This window comes from Panthera uncia, chromosome B4 (assembly GCF_023721935.1).
Source record: "Panthera uncia isolate 11264 chromosome B4, Puncia_PCG_1.0, whole genome shotgun sequence".
Taxonomy (NCBI): Eukaryota; Metazoa; Chordata; class Mammalia; order Carnivora; family Felidae; genus Panthera; species Panthera uncia.
The window spans coordinates 129,151,258-129,167,017 of record NC_064809.1 but is presented as its reverse complement, the minus strand read 5'-3'; the positions used below and the strand labels follow the sequence as shown (position 1 = coordinate 129,167,017).

Here is a 15,760-nt window from a genome sequence, read left to right as displayed (position 1 = left end):
AGACAGCCGTAATTTTGTTATCTCTTGTGGAGTCTGTGGGTCATGGATCTGGGAGGGGCTCAGCTGGGTTGTTCAGGGTTTCACAGAGTGGCAGTCACCTGGTGGCTGGGGTTGAAGCATCTGGGCACTGGCGGGCCATCTCTCTCTCTCTCTCTCTCTCTCTCCATGGCCTCAGAGCCTTCCCATGTGGTCTCTCTGCATGGGCTAGTTTGCGCTTCCTCACAGCATGGCGGCTCAGGGCTTTGGCAGGAGAATTCTACAAGATGGAAATGTTTCCCACGTAGCTTCAAGAAGGTCACGACGTCACTTCCATTGTATTCCATTGCTAAGGAGTGAGTCGCCAACTTGCCCAGGTTCCAGGGAAGGGGAATTAGACTTCACTCTTTAGCGAAGGGGGGAATGGAAGGTTCTAGAAGCGCTTGTGGGATGGGAGATATTGTTGCGGCCATCTTGGGAAAATGCACCTGCCAGAGTGCTGTTGGGCACTGCAGCTACATTTCTCGGGTCCCCTTGGTCCCCCTCTATGTACAAGGACTCTTTCGCACCTTCCCTTCCCTCCGCAGACCTCCAGGACCCTTTCCTCTTATTTGCAGCCCGTGGTATTGCTGCTTTTGCACTGAAATAACAGAAGGAATCATGGGCGAACGTCCACTTGCTCCACGCACTCTCCTGCTGGGCTCAGCACCTGCTCAGGCTGCCTTCCCCGCTGGTCTCGTTGTTGGTGGCGTACCTGTGAGTCTCCTTCATGCGTGCGCTGGACCCCAGGCCTCCTGCAGTCCGCACTCGACCTGCACCGCCATTTTCCCCTCTCCGGGCTCGCTCTTCGGGCGAGCATGCTAGTCCTTCTCCCATCTTAAAAACCAAACAAAACCTGAACCAAACCGAAAAACAACCCTGTCTTCACCCCACCACTCATGCTGTCCGCTCCCAGGTCAACCCCAACATTGCCAGGGCCTGGGGCAAGAGTCCACATGGAAGTCCGCATACTCTAAGTCTAAATATCCAAGCGACATAAATACGTGAAACACCTGTGAAGTCAAATATAGGCTCCTTCTGCTTGAGAGGTAGATCTTCTTTCTTGTTCATACAGTATTTATTTGTCTCCCCTCTGCTAAACCCTGAGCCACCCGCTTTCCCCAGGCTGCCTGGGGAAATAACGGAAAAGGAACCTACAAGGCAGACGAGAGATGGGAGAAAGACCCACGGGAGGTGGAAACAGCTCTGTCACATGGTGAAGAGGAGAAAGGCCACCAACAGTCACAAGAGTCCGTGGCCTCTTGGAGGGCAAAGCCCGGAATGGTGGAGGGGAAGAGCTCTTACTTCAGAGGCGGTTCCTGGCATAACCAATGAGGGGGCTCCCAAGCACAGCCCCAGTTCCAGCCCCAGAGCCAGCCACCCCCGCGGCGGCAGCCCCAGCCCCAGCCCTAGTGAACTTGGCTGCTGTGTCTACGGCCCGTAAAATGGCGCTGGTTCGGAAGCTGCGGCTGGGAATAAGTGAGGTCAGGAGACGTGGGGCTGCCAAGCTGGCTGAGGCTGTCATCTGTCAGTGTCTCCGGTGGTGGTTTTAGCACCACTGTAGACAGTGATCGGCTCAACAGCTGAGAGGTGCTCGTGACCAAGAAGGAGGTGGAGACGAACTTTGCACAGGCAGACGTTTTCAGGGGCTGTGGGGCTGTGAAAGGAGAGCTGCTCCCAGTTCAGAGAAGACAGAGAGAAGCCAAGCTTCTTAATGAAGACTTTGGACTCAGAATTCTCCCGCTCCCGGAACACAGAGGCAGGTGGGGAGCCAGCCTTGGCCGTGGTTGTGGCCTTGGCACTGGTCTCCAGCCCAGCCTCCTTCTTTTCTCATTTTGGGTTCCACCCACACCTTGACCCCGAGCACCTGCCTGTGAACTCCCAGCCCAGACTGAGCTCTGTCCACCATCCCCCACCCTCACAGCAAACAGCTACCCCTTGGTCACCGCTGGGGAGGGGGGTGGGGGGGTAACTTATGGGGCCCTCTGAGCCCCTTGCTTGGGTTTCAGGGCGCGACTGCTGCTCCCCTGTATAGCCACCCTCCTGGGAAGATTTGTCTTGACTTGCCCTTTTAAGCTCCTCTCCCCTGTTCCCAGCTTAACCCCCTCCCATCAGACTTGCACCCACCTCTCTGCGGGAACTATATTTGTCCCACTCTCTTGAGCTCCCCCTCCTCCATAGCTGGTCTCCCCTGATCTCTCCAAATGGTAATCGTTGCGGGGAGCCCAGGGCTCAATCTTTAGACCTCTTCTTTGCCTACATCCCTTCCCGGGGTGAGCTCATCCTATCTCTTAGGGTAACTACCACCCACAAGCCAATGACCCCCAAATGGGTGTCCCCAGCTGGGACCTGGACTTCAGACTCCCACGTCTGGCTTCCCGCTCCACTGTGCCCTAGGGATGTGTCAGATTCACCACTGCCCCTCTCAGCCTTCGCCCGCCCAACCTCAGTGCCTGCTGCCCTCCAGTTGTCGAAGCCCCGCTGTCCTTGCCTCCCACCGCCTCGTCCCTCCTCGTCACACTCCTTACCATCTGGCACACCATATATTTGACCCATTAATTGTTCTGTTGCCTGTTTCCCTCCGTTGAGATAGAGGCTGCACTGCAGGACCCCCAGGCCGTGCGTGGCACAGAGCAGATCCTCAAGAAATAGTTCTTGAATGAATGAATGAGTTGCTCATCGATCCTTGCATTCTTTCCCCCGCGAATGCCCACTCAATTTCAGAGTGTCTCTCAACCCAGCACTACAGACTTCAGGTGAGCTACAGCCTGTTTGTCAGTCGTGCCCCAGACAAAGGTGGCCCCCTAAGTACCCACCATACTTTTCCTCCATTACCGCGTGCCCTCCCAAAACCCTCCTGTGAGCAGTCACCTCCTCCCTGCAGCCCTCCTGATTCACCCATCACTTTCTCTCTTTCTCTGGTGCCCTCCAAGGGGTGGGGAGAACCACATTATACCTGTGTCTGTGGTATCTGTGACTGGGGACTGTCCCACCCTCCCGATGGACAGTGCACTTGCCAGGAAGGGCTACCCAGATCTCTCCAGGCTCAGCAGAACTTTGTATATGGTGGGTGCTCACTCAGGGTTTGCCATCTTGGGTTGAACGTTTGTCTTAGTTTTACGTGTAACAGTTTTCATTAGACCTCAGTTTCTTTTATCTTCAATCATGTTTATTTGTTTTCTGGTTCATCTTTTTTTTTTTTTTTTTTTTTTTTTATTACCTCTCTTTCCTTTCCCTGATCGCAAATCAAGTACGCACTGCAGAAAACGTCGAAAATATCCGCGAGTGTAAAGGGAAAGACAAGATTACTCATGATTTAGGAATCCGGAGATAAATGATTATTAGCATGTGATGTATTGGCCTCAACTTTTTCTCTTGGGTGCACTTTTTTTTCTTTGACTAAATCTTATATAGTGACCACCTTTCACGTCACCATGATTCTTCAAAGACACCGTATTTAATGGGTGTCTGACATTCCACCCGTTCTACTCAGATTTTCAGAATTCTCTTTACCGAGGGTCCCCCGCGCTGCCCTGTGCCGCCCTCCACGCACATACACACCCCCACGCCCGCCGACACGCTGGCGCACGGGGCCGCGGCTCCCCGTCTCCACAATCGAGGTGATTTCCCAGCAGAGGGTGAGGAGTGAACAGGTCATGTGGACTCCGCAGGGTGTGTTCCAGCCTTTTCCTTTTATGGTCCCTCAGACAGACAGATGTCGGGACAGACACACACAGGACAAGCAGGCAGGAAGCAGAGAGGGGCCCCGGCCACGTGGAGGCAATGGCTTTGGGGATGTCTGGGCGTTCAGGGGGATCAGGTGATGGGGAAGGTGGGGTCGTTGGGAGCAGGACCCCGGCTGTACTCTGAGGGGCAAGTCCCAGACAAAGGCAGGTGACAGGACAGGGCTTCCTCTGTTTCATACTCTTAAGGGTACGCAGAGTGAGGTAAATGTTCACAGAACCAAAACCTGAACTTCAGAATCCTGGGACCACAGACGGGCTCAGTACGACCTCAGTGGGACTGGCCCAGAGGGACCCCCTTGTCCAACTCTCGAACGGTCGATTGCGGGTGCTGAGGTCCAGGGTAGGGACCTCTTGGGACTCCTGATTTGGGCAAAGAGGCTTTTCTGCCTCCCCATGTGGCCTGGACCAGGTTTCCCCTGGCCTCTGGAGCCAGAGTAAGCTCTTTAACTCTGCAGCGGGCATTAAGGGCAGTGCCCCGGAGGGTCTCTAGGACTGGGCAGAGGGGCTGGGGGTGGTCCTTGAGCCACAGGAGAGGAGAGAGGGAGGGGGTCCAGACACTGGCACCCCAGGCTTGACCCCAGATATGTCCACCTCGTGTAGCCACTCTGCCTTCCCTGCTGGGCCCTGTGCGACTCCTCCTGGCTCCCCAGTTGCAGAGGGCAGTGCAGGGAGAGGAGCATCCAGGGTCACCTGCTCCTACGCTTGGTCTCCTGAGGAGCAGAAGTTTCTGGCGTGGTCCCCCGGGGAGCTGCCCTGTCGGGCTCCCTTCCCAGACTGCTCTGGCTCTCATGGTCTGAAACTAGAGGCTGTTTGCAGGGAAACTGGGAAAAGAATGAACCCGGCCCTGGGAGGAGCAGCAAAAAAGACATGAGGTCCAGAGTCAGCTCGACCTGGCTCACTGTGGGATCTTGGACAAGTCATTTGCCTCCCGGGAGCCCCAGGACACACCCGTGGACGAGGCTCCAGAGCGAGACCACCCTGGGACCGTGTTGCTTCTCCGAGTCTCCGAAGCCTGCAGACCACTGCTGTGGATGGAGGGGGCCCTAGATAAACACTGAAAACTGCCTACCCAGCGTGAGGCCAGGCTCAGTGGGGAGACGAGCTGGGTTCCTCCCCTGGGTCAGGGGAAGGGGCTTTGCAAAGACGCGATTACTGGGTCACAACGCCACAATGTAGCAAGTGCTGAGGTTGCTCAAAGGAGGGAGACAGCCCTCCCATTTTGTAGATGGAGGAACAGTCTCAGAGAAGGAAAACGACTGTCCTGGGCACTAGAGACTAGAACCGAGGATCCCTCTGCCTCTCCCTTTTGTACCCATCCACCTCTGCCCTCTGGCCACCCTCCAGAGCTTCCCTGGGGGTGAAGGGAGGAGACCGGGGAACCCCTGAAGGCAGAACCCCAAACAGAAAACCCTCCTCTGTTGACTGAATGCCCCGAGACCTCCCCAAACTTTCCTTCCAGGGTCCAGGGTGGAGGTCTGTCTGTTTTTGCGACGGCAGGGGCTGAGTGGGACGGGTGCCGGGGGGGGGGGTCTCCTATCACCCCATGTCCAAGTGGTACCCCAAGTGGGATGTCGCCCTGCCGTGCCGAGACAGCCTGGCCCTGGGCCAGTGCCCCCGGCAGTGGCAGCTCTAGGCAGCTGGACGGGGCTGCCGCCAAGAATTCCAGGAATGCGGAGCGGCTGTGTCCTTCCCGCTCCTCTTCCTCCCCCCACCTCCTAGAACAGGATATTCCCTGTACAGGGAAGCCCAAGTCCAGCCCCCTTATGGGAAAACCTCAGGGTATGTGGTGGGCACCGCTCCTGCCCTGGGATGGGCTTTCGGTCCACGGGATCCTAGGGGGCCGGCACAGCAGGGGAGGTCACAGTGGGTCTGTGTGGGTTCAGCTGGGTACTGAGGACCTACTATGTGCAAGGTGCTTCATGGGCATCGACTCACTAATCTCGCAGTCACCCTGGGAGAGTCTGTTTTCCAAATCAGGAAGTTGAGGCTTGGAGGGGCTAAGGAGCCTGCCTGGAGGGCACCAGCTGGCAAGTGGCAAAGCCAAACTCCATCCAGGTCAGCCTGACACTGATGTCCTTGCTCTCGGCCACGGGGCCGGGTGGTCTCAATGCCACTGTGGCCGCCGGGGGCCGTCTCCCGGTGGCCCCCTTGGCCCCTGCAGAGGATGGGGGTGGGGTGTGCTGCAGAGAGGTAGCCCCTTCCCTGGCAGCTGGTCTGTTTTGTAGTTGGCCAAGGGTCAGGTGTGGAGGCTTGTCTCTGAGATACAGGGGCTGGCAGGCCAGCGCTAGGCCTCTTCCTGGCTCTTCCTGCACAGGTCCCAGCACCAGCGAATCTAGGATACATTCCATTGGCTCAGGAGGGGCTCCTCTGGGCCCCTTGTGATGGGCAGGGGAGGTTGTGATGGGCGGGGCGAGCGGGGATGTTCAGGGAGAGGCGGTGGGGCTCTGGGAAGGCTGAAGGGGGATGCAGAGGTTGGGGGGGGGGAGAGCATGAGCTCCAGTGACCCCACCCTGTGATGCCATAGGTGTCCCTTCCTCTGCCTTCTGTGCACACGTGTCCTCCCTCCCGAGACCGGCTTGCCCCTGGTCCTTCTGCTGGGCTGCACCTCGGGGGCATCACCCGGAGGGTCAGGTGCGGCCCTCCCACACTGGCCCCAAGTCTGGAGTGCCTAGCCCTGGACCGAGCTCTGCCGGCAGGTGGGCCACAGAGAGGCCTGCAGAACACCGCGCTGTGCTGCAGAACTGCCCAGCCCCAGTCCCCCCAAAACCGGCCCCCAAGCAGTTGGAGAACACAGCCATCTACACAGGGGGATGAGCCCATTGAAAACAGGGGAGACCAGGTGCCCTGCCTAAAGTCACAGAGCTGTCACCTGGCAGAACTGTAATTTGAATCCCAGTCTTGTCTTGGCCTTCTAGAAGGGTGTCCGAGCTAGAACCACCGGCCCCTCACCTTCTCCTGGCCTTCCCTCTTGGTCCCTTAGCCCCAGAGGTCTGGCTGGTTCTGCGCCAGTGTGTTGTCCCGCACTGGTTCCTGGTCCCCCGGGGGGCCAGGGTCAGGTAAACAGGATCCCAGCCGCACTCCCTGACCTTGATTACCTCCCAAAAGAATGTGAGGGCATTCTTCCCCTTCCCAGGCTGTGAGTCACCCCTCAGCAATGCGCCAGGCTCCCGCCACTGCCTGCCCGGCCCCCATTCAACCCCCTCCGGACGGGACCCTTGCCTCCTCACCCGGTGATGTCAACCGTGGTAGCCCCCCCCCCCCCCACCCCAACCCCACGGAGCCCACCGGGCCTTGAGTCGTCATGGCGACAGCTCACAACAGGAAGCAAGGCCCCCGCGGAGGCCTGTGCTGGGGCAGAAACACAGGAAGCCCGCGCTGAGCAGGGCGCAGCATTGTCAGCCTCGTAAAAAACAAAACAGGACAAAAAGATTTAAGGAGAACAATTAGCCCAAAGAAAAAGGAAAAAAAAAAAAAAAAGGCCAAAAAAACAAACAAAGCCAAACAGCCTGAAGGCAGGAGGCTGGCTGAGCTCCAAGGACCCCGTGTTTCCCCTCCCAACACAATGTCGGTGGCTCCTGGGGAAGAAGGGTTCTTCCCAGTGGCTCCTCTGCTGAGTCTCCCAACTTCTAAGGCCCCCAAGGCTAGCCTGGCTCCCCCTGGTTCCCCTCCACAGCCTTGACCAAGGCCCAGCTCCGTAACCTCCACTGAAGGTTTTGGGGGACCCCTGTCTCCCCACGGGATCATTACTCCCCGGGGCCTGAGAGGGAGGCATCCAGCCCCGTGGAAGATAGAGCACAGGCCGTCCAGCCCTCAGATGGAAACTCACCCCTCCCGGCCCCACTGCTCCCTGACTGTGAGATTCTGTGCGGAGACATGGCTCTTGAACTTCAGTCTCCTCCGTCACTGGTTGGCCGTCATCACCATCAGCCTCAGCCTCACCAGCCCACTGAGGTGGGGCGAAGCTTAAATGAGTGGGTGCTTCAACTATCACCCAGTAGGTGCTCCATGCATGCCGGCTGAATAAGAAGAAGGACGACTGAGCCAGGCGGAAGTTACGTGGAGAGGGTTTTCAGCTCAGTGTGAACAGAGATGGGCAAGATGTTCCTTAAGGGACAGAGCTCCCGGTCAGTAGAGATGGGCGAATTCAGGCTGACAAGACTTGGGACCTTGGAGAGGGGACCCAGCCCTGGGTGGGGGAGGGTACAGCGTAGGAGCCTCGGGGATCCCTCCCTCCACCAGCTGAGGGGGGGGTCCAGGGATTCTGTCTGGAGAAGTCAATCTAATCGGGTCTCCCTGCCAGGTGCAGCCTACCTCTCGGGAGGGCAGCTGGAACTGGCGGGACCCCAGGCCTCTCTCCATTACCCGGAAGGGGACCAGGACTTGGGACAAAGCTAATCGGGCTCTGGAACGGCGGAGGCCACCCTTCAAGGCCCTCGGAACGTGATGAATATGAATGGCCGTGGCAGAGTACAGGCCATCCTGCAACGTGGGCCCGGCAGTTCCTGCCCAAGTTAGTGACCCAGGAGGCAGTGCAGGGCCCGAGCTGGGGTGTGAGGGACGGGACGCTTAGATGAGCCTGATGTAGGCTCGGGGCTGGCCCCGGCCGTCAGGGAGGCCACACAGAGGAGAAGGAAGAGGCTGATAGGAGATGGCCTGGCGGTGATAAAGTGGGTCGCTGTTCTACTCAGGGCACAAAGGTGTGCTGACTGCTGACTTGGTTTCTTTCCTTTGGAACTCAGAATCAATGACCCATACTGGGTGTTCAATGAGTGTTTACTGAATGAATAACAACCACCTGATGCTGAGATGCACAGTTTGCATGCGTTGTCTTAACTAATTCTCCCTACAACCCGGTGAGGGAGGCCTCGCTCCTCCCAGTGTTGACAAATGAAAAGCGGGGGCTCAGAGAGGTTGAGGGACTTGCCCCAGGCTGCACAGCCTGTCGGCTGGATTCCAGCCCCAGCTGATTCCACCTGCCGTCTCAGGCATGCCACCCTGTAGGACTTACCCTGTGCTGGCTCCATGCCAGGCCTTGGGGACACACGGAGGGTCAAGCCCCAGCCGTGCCTCTGAGGAGCCCGTTGGGTTCGTGCCCTCAGCTTGCCCAGTCACAGACTGAGGGGTGGCAGAGGGAGCCCTAGGTCCCTCCGAGCTGCCACACAACGAGCCTCAGTGAGGAGCTGTGGCGGTGGGGAGCCACCGTGGAGGGCAGGGAGGCTGTCCCGGGCCCAGCTGGGGGAAAGACAAGCTGAGGTAGAGGAGGGAAGGAGGGGCACGTGAGCAGAGATCAGGTAATTGAGGGGTGTCCTTTGAGAAAAGGAGCAGAGACATGGGCTTGGCGAGGGGCAGGACCTTGGTGAGGGTCCAGGAGGAAATGGACACCAGTCCCAGGCCCTGGCCCTTTAGCTGGAAGCCAGGCTCCGAACACTGTGGCTGGGGGCTCGGGCCCCACCCGAGGGCTCAGGTGTGCCCCGGAGAGGACCCGCCCACACCGGTCCTCTTGCCCCCTCGTCCAGCGCCCCTCATGCACCTGCCTCGGGACTGGGGCAGGGCCAGGATCTCTTCCAATCCCTGGTGGAAATCCTCACGGGGGCTGTTGAAACGGGATGCAGGAAAGGGATAGAGCCCTGTGGGTGGTTTGTGTCTGGGGCAGGTGAGGGAACTGTAGCTTGGTGGGGGGCGGAGGGAGGGGGAGCGGGGGCCACGGGAGGCCAGATGGGAGCAAGGCTTGTCTTCTAGGACAGGAGGGGGCAGAGGGGCATCACACAGGGCTGAGGAAGGGGCAGTGGCCTTGGAGCCACCAGGCCAGAGTCCCGTTTTGGTTCTGCTCCACACCAGGGACGGGGGCTCTCTTGAGGGGTTTCCCCCTCTGGGCCTCAGTTTCCTCATCTGTGAAAGGCATGGTGCTGACTGTCAGAACGGGCAGCAAGCTGGTCTTGTGCTTAAGAGTCTGGCCTGTCTGGGGGTCGACCGACCTTCTGCGGGGGCTGGAGGACCCAGAGAGTAAATACGCCCACACTGGCAGAACAGTATAGATTGTAAGTGCCCAGAGAACCATCCCCAGATGCCTTCTAACTAGGCATCCCCAGGGACGGTTTTACTTCTGGACCTTGGTCTCTCCTGGCCCTCCGGACAGAGATGGGAAGAGGCGGAGGAGGACAGAAAGTGGGAAACTCTCCGACCCAGAGGTTGGGACCGCCTCCCTTGGCCTCGGTCTCCTGGCAGTGATCTTGGTCCTGGGGCTTGGCCGTTGGGTCCTGCTTTTTTGTCTCCCTCCCTGCGCTGGGTGGGGCTCGGCACACAGCCGGAGCTGGCGGGGAGGCCTACGTCCTGGGGGGAGAGGTCATGGCCTGGGCTCTCAGTGAGTCGCCTAACCCCTCCAGACTCCAGTGTGCTCCTCTGGAGAAGGAGAGTGGAACGAGGACCCGAGGACATCACACTCTGGAGGCTCCTGGCGTTCCCCTCGCCTGCCTTCCCCTTCCAGAATCATCAGCTGCCCTCCCACCAGCTTCCACCTCTCTGCTGGGTTTCCCCCGGGCAGTCTAGACTCATCCTCAGAGTCTGCCCTAAAACAAACGGACAAAGCCCTTGACCCAGCCCTCTCCCCCTTCCCTCTTGTCCATTCTGTCTCTCCACCTTTGCCAGATGCCGTGGCCAGCACTCTGGAACCGGCCACATCTCTCCTGGGCCTTCAGCGCCTTCCGTGTCTCCCAGCTGCTTGGCTCCAGGAGCCGCCCCTACCGGCTCTTCCTCAGTCTGCTTGACTTTGGCTGCCAGCCTGGACCCTCTGGGGCCTTCCTGGGGCCTCGGCCCTGCCCTCTTTTCTCCTCCCAGCCCAGGCACCACATCCATGTGGAACCCCTCCCCAGCGGGGGCTCAGTGGGCCGCGACCCGCAACCACAACCGAGCTGTGCAACATTTAGTTAGCTACTTAACTTCTCTGTGCCTCAGTTCCCTCCCCTGGAAACCAGGGCTAATAGTGGTTTCTACATCCGAGGGTGATGGGGAGGGGGGGGGCGGGGAAGGAACTGAGGAATAAATGTAAAGCACTCAGAATGTGCCTGCGCGTAGCAGAACTGAGCCTCAGAGCCCCCAAGTCACAGGGCCAGTAAGTGTCAGAGTGGGGACTTGAGTTTGTTCCCTTCCATGTTTTCCTTGTGACGCGCCCCTCCCCCTCCCCCTCCCCGAGGGGTTTTGCAGAGAAGAGCGGGCGTCCCATCTCCCGTGGCGGAATCTCAGGCACAGAGAAGCAAGTGGGGTGAGACCCCCTGAGGATCTGAAGTGACACCAGGGGACACCTCTTTCGTTGCTGCTGTGGGTCCTGCGGGTTCTGGCTCTGCCCTCTTTGGGGCTCCGTACCTTGAGGGAAGCGGGGCAGCAGGAGCTGGGCAGTCAGACGCCTGGGAGCCTGGTGCCACCTGGTGGTCACAGTGAGTCCCACTGTCCTCCTCTTGGAAGGACAACTTGCCCTCAACTTGGAAGAGGCACCTGACATCCCGTAGCCATCTCTCTGCAATTACTTTTTCAGCTGGAGCTGGCCCTTTAACAGCCACCGCCCCCCCCTTCCTCTCATACCGCCCCTTCCACCTGCCCCCCACCCCCCATTCTTCTGCCCTCTTCCCCTTGCATTTCTGAAGGCCGGCTTCCTACTGAGCATTACTAATTCACTCAACAAACACTAAACTCCTATGCAGTGCCTGGCTCTAGGCAGGGCACAGGACGCTGAGATGAACCGGATGTGTTCCTTGTCCTGCAGGAGCTCCCGGTCTGATGGGGAGACACACACAAACAGACGGCAGGATCCGGGCTGTGACTAGGGGAAGCCCGGAGGGTTTGCCGGGGATCAGGCAGAAGGGTAGCCTGGGATGTTTCACGGAGCAGGAGATGGTTGAGCTTCATTTTGAAAGATGGACACGACAGCGACTGCCAGAGGTCCTCAGTAATCACGGGACGGGTGGGGAGGAAGGCCGGTGAAAGGAACCGCAAAGGCAATAAGTATAGAGGTCCCGAGCTGGGAGCCATTGAAGGATGGTCCAGTATGTGTTCTTCCCAACATTACCGAGCAATGAACTCAGTTCTGATCCTATCTATCTGGAGATAGTGTTGGACCCCACAGTCCAAGGGCTCCTCAGTCCCATAAGTCTCCCCCCCCCACCACCGCCCCCGCCACCAGCTCCCACTTCAGATGCCAATCACAACGCCACCTTGTCACCAATCCGGAAGCTCTCTGAACTCTATCCTTTTGGGTTTTTATGGAGGCTTTATTACACAGGCACGACTGATGCAATCATTGGCCGTTGGCTATTAACTCAACCTCCAGCCCTTTTCCCCTCCCTGGAAGTCATGGACGTGGGGCTGAAAGTTGGTGTCCTGGCATCACCCGCTTGGTTCCCTTGGCAACCAGCCCCCATCCTTAGTTGCTTTCCAAAAGTCACTTCATTAACATCAACTCAGATGTGCTTTGAAAGGGGTTTGTCATAGATATCGAGACCTCTTTATGGCTCTTAACATTTAAGGAATTCCAAGAAGTGCAGTACCAGAAATGGGCAGAAGACCAAATACATATTTCTTATTAGTATCACAATATCATCAATGGTTAGTAGGAAATGATGCAGTCACTCTGGCTACAAGTGCTGGATGGAAGAGGTGGCAGGGACCAAGGGGAGGGGCGCTGGTGGTTTGATCTGGGAGGGAGAGTGGTGGTTGGTAGTGACCATCCCGGTTGGGGGAAGAGGATGGAATTGAGAGCTGGGTGGGAGCTGAGCCAGAAGGAGGGTCTGGGACACCCTTCAGGGCCTGAGAATCTGCACTTTTTATATTTAAACTCAAACTTTAAACACTACATTTAGCTTTATTTTGATTTTAAAAATCACATGTTAATTTGCCATATTAATTAACTAGATTCTTATGTTCATCTCAACAGGTGCAGAAAAGCGTTCGACAAAATTCAACACTCTGTTATAATGAAAACTCTGAGCAAACTAGGAAAAGAAGGAAATTCTCTGAATCTAATAAACGGTGCTTTTAAAAAAATCTGTAGCTGATATCATCAATACTGGTAAAACTTTGAGTGCTTTCTCCCTAAGATCAGGAAAAAGGCAGAGATGTCCAATCTCAATATTTCTAGTCAATATCATACTAAAGGTCTTAGCCAGTGCAATAAGGCAAGAAAAAGAAAGGCATACAGACTCGAAATGAAAGAAAACTGTCTTTAATCTCAGACATGGTCATGTATGTAGAAAAGTGGGTGAAATTTACATAAAAGCTAATAGAGCTAATAAGCGAGTTTGGCAATGTTGTAGGATACAAGGTCAATATTAAAAAAATCAAGTTTAGTTCTGTATGCTAGTGGTGAACAATTGAAAACTGACATTGAAAAATGTCACAACAGCCACAAAACACTTACGGATAACTCTGATAAAAAATGTGTAGCAACAGTATCCCCCAAACCACAGAACATTGCTAAAGATTTCAACATTGTTGAAAGAACTGAATATTAAATGTTGTTAAAGGGAGAGTTATAACATTTCATGGATTGGAAAATTGAATATTATTGAGGTGTAAGTGATTTCAAAAAAGAGCTACAAATTCAGCATAATCTCAATAGAAATTTGATCAGGCCTTTTCTGGGGGGGACGGAGGGGTGTAGAAATTGGCCAGCTGGGTAACTACATGGAAAAAAATGAAACTTGATTCTCGTCTCACATCATATACAAAAATTAACTCATAATGGATCATATACTTAAATGTAAGAGCTTTCATTCTTTGAAAGGCACCTTAAAAAATTAAAAGACAACCACAGTCTGGGAGAAAACATTTGCAAAACGTTTACCTGGTAAAGGACTTGAAATGTATGAATAAATTTATAAATTCTTATAACTCAGAAATAAGACAAACAGCCAGACTTAAAAATATTTCTTTAAGGTTTATTTTTGAGAGAGAGAGAGAGAGAGGAAGTGACATGACTTCTTTGCTTTCTCTCTCCCCTTGTCTATCAGCTGAATATTCCTAATGTCGCTGATCCGTGGAATAAGAAAGCGAGACTTCCTGCATGTGTCTTATTAGATGAGAAAAGTGGCCTCCTAGTAGTTTGTGGTGCAGTCAGCCACTATTTTTTGTTACATAGACCATTTTTTTTTTTTACATTTTTATTTTAAGTTTATTTTTATTTTGAGAAAGAGGGAGAGAGAGAGGCAGATAGACAGGGAGAGAGAGAATCCCAAGCGGGCTCCATGCCATCAACGCGGAGCCTGACGTGGGGCTCGATCTCACAAACCGTGAAATCATGACCTGAGCCGAAACCAAGAGTCAGACGCTGAAGCAACTGAGCCACTCAGGCGCCCCTCTGCAGACCATTTGTAACTGGCCCAGAAGGTATATAATTTTTGGTTCAAAGTAATCTCCCCTTAGAATTTGGATTTCTGTCTCTGCTGCCTTCTGGCCTCTGTTATTGGTGATGCCAGACTGATTCGTACTCCTTTCTTTGTGATTTTGTTTTAAATGGAAAGCTTTTAATTTTTTAAATCCTTGGTGTTCAGACATTTCTTAGCGTGTAGAAGTGTTAGCCTTTTGAAAATCCATCCTGCCCGTCAGCTGACAAGCTTTTCAGATCAGGGTGGTATCTGCTTGGCGCTGGGAAATTCTTTTCTAGTTGGTTCCCTGTGGCCTCCCTACCTTCCCTTACTGAAACTCCTGATAGCAAATGTTGGACCCGGACGGATCCTTTATAGCTCTTGTTTTTTTCTTTCGTATTCTACATCTTCGTGCCATGTGCTGGGATCCACTAACTCTTCACCCAGTTTGAAAATTTCAGCGATGTTTTCCACACCCAAGAATTCGTTCTCATTTTCTGATTGCTCCTTTCTCAAAGCAGCCCGTTCTTGTTTTGCTCATGGGGTGTCTCCTAAAATATCTCTGAGGAGCTTTCATCGCAAATATCCTGACTTATTTTTATTTTCTTTTGAGTGATTTTTTTCTATCACTCTTTGTATTTCTCCTGCAGCTGCAATCTGCCCCCGAACTGTCTGTTGCTTTTAGGATAAAGTTAAAAATCCTCAACATAGCCTAAAATACTACCCTGTAGAGTGTGGCCCCCTGACTACAGTTTCAGAAACATTTCTTTTAAATTAAATTTAATTTTGGGGGACGCCTGGGTGGTTCAGTCGGTTAAGCATCCAACTCCGGCTCAGGTCACGATCTCACAGTTCGTAAGTTCGAGCCCCGAGCCGGGCTCTGTGCTGACGGCTCGGAGCCTGGAGTCTGCTTGGGATTCTGTGTCCCCCTCTCTCTCTCTGCCCCTACCCTGCTCACACTCTGTCTCCATTCTTTCAAATATAAATAAACATTAAAAAAATTTAATATAATTTAATGTTTGGGTTGCGACACATAATATATGTAAGAGTGCAGAAAGCATACAGAAATTCAAAGAATAATAATAACACATAAACAACTTCCAAATTAAGAAAGGGCACATCCCCAGGACTGTGTGTTCCTCTGTGTTCATACACACGTCGCTCCCCAAGGAGGAATCACTATTTTGATCTCTGCAATAATAATTTCCTTGTTTCTCATTAGTTTTACCATGCGTACACAAAATAATGTCAGCTTTGCCTGGTTTTTAACTGTATGGAAGTGGTACCAAGTAATTTGTATTCTTAGTTCTTCCACTAAGCATTATTTTGAAAGATCCATCCAAGTTGATGTTATCACGGTGGTTCCTTAAATCTCAATGCCGGGTAATAACCCAGTGTGTGAATAGTCCAGGCTTTCCTTGCTCAGCCTACTGGATTTCGAAGCTGGTTCACAAGTATTGTTGGTACGGACATTTAAAAACAGGTTTTTTGGGGGCGCCTGGGTGGTTCAGGCAGGTTAAACGTCCCAGTTCCCCAGTTCAGCTCAGGTCATGATCTCAGGGTTTGTGAGTTCGAGCCCCCGCATCGGGGCTTTCTGCTGTCAGGGCGGAGCCTGCTTGGGGTCCTCTGTCTCCCTCTCTCTCTCTG

At 54.4% G+C, this 15,760-nt stretch overlaps 1 pseudogene; it reads right to left on the bottom strand.

Moving 5' to 3' along the window:
* Positions 1 to 1,166: 1,166 nt before the first annotated feature.
* The window catches only part of LOC125919926 (uncharacterized), a 21,527-nt pseudogene continuing 6,933 nt past the window's right edge, over positions 1,167 to 15,760 (bottom strand).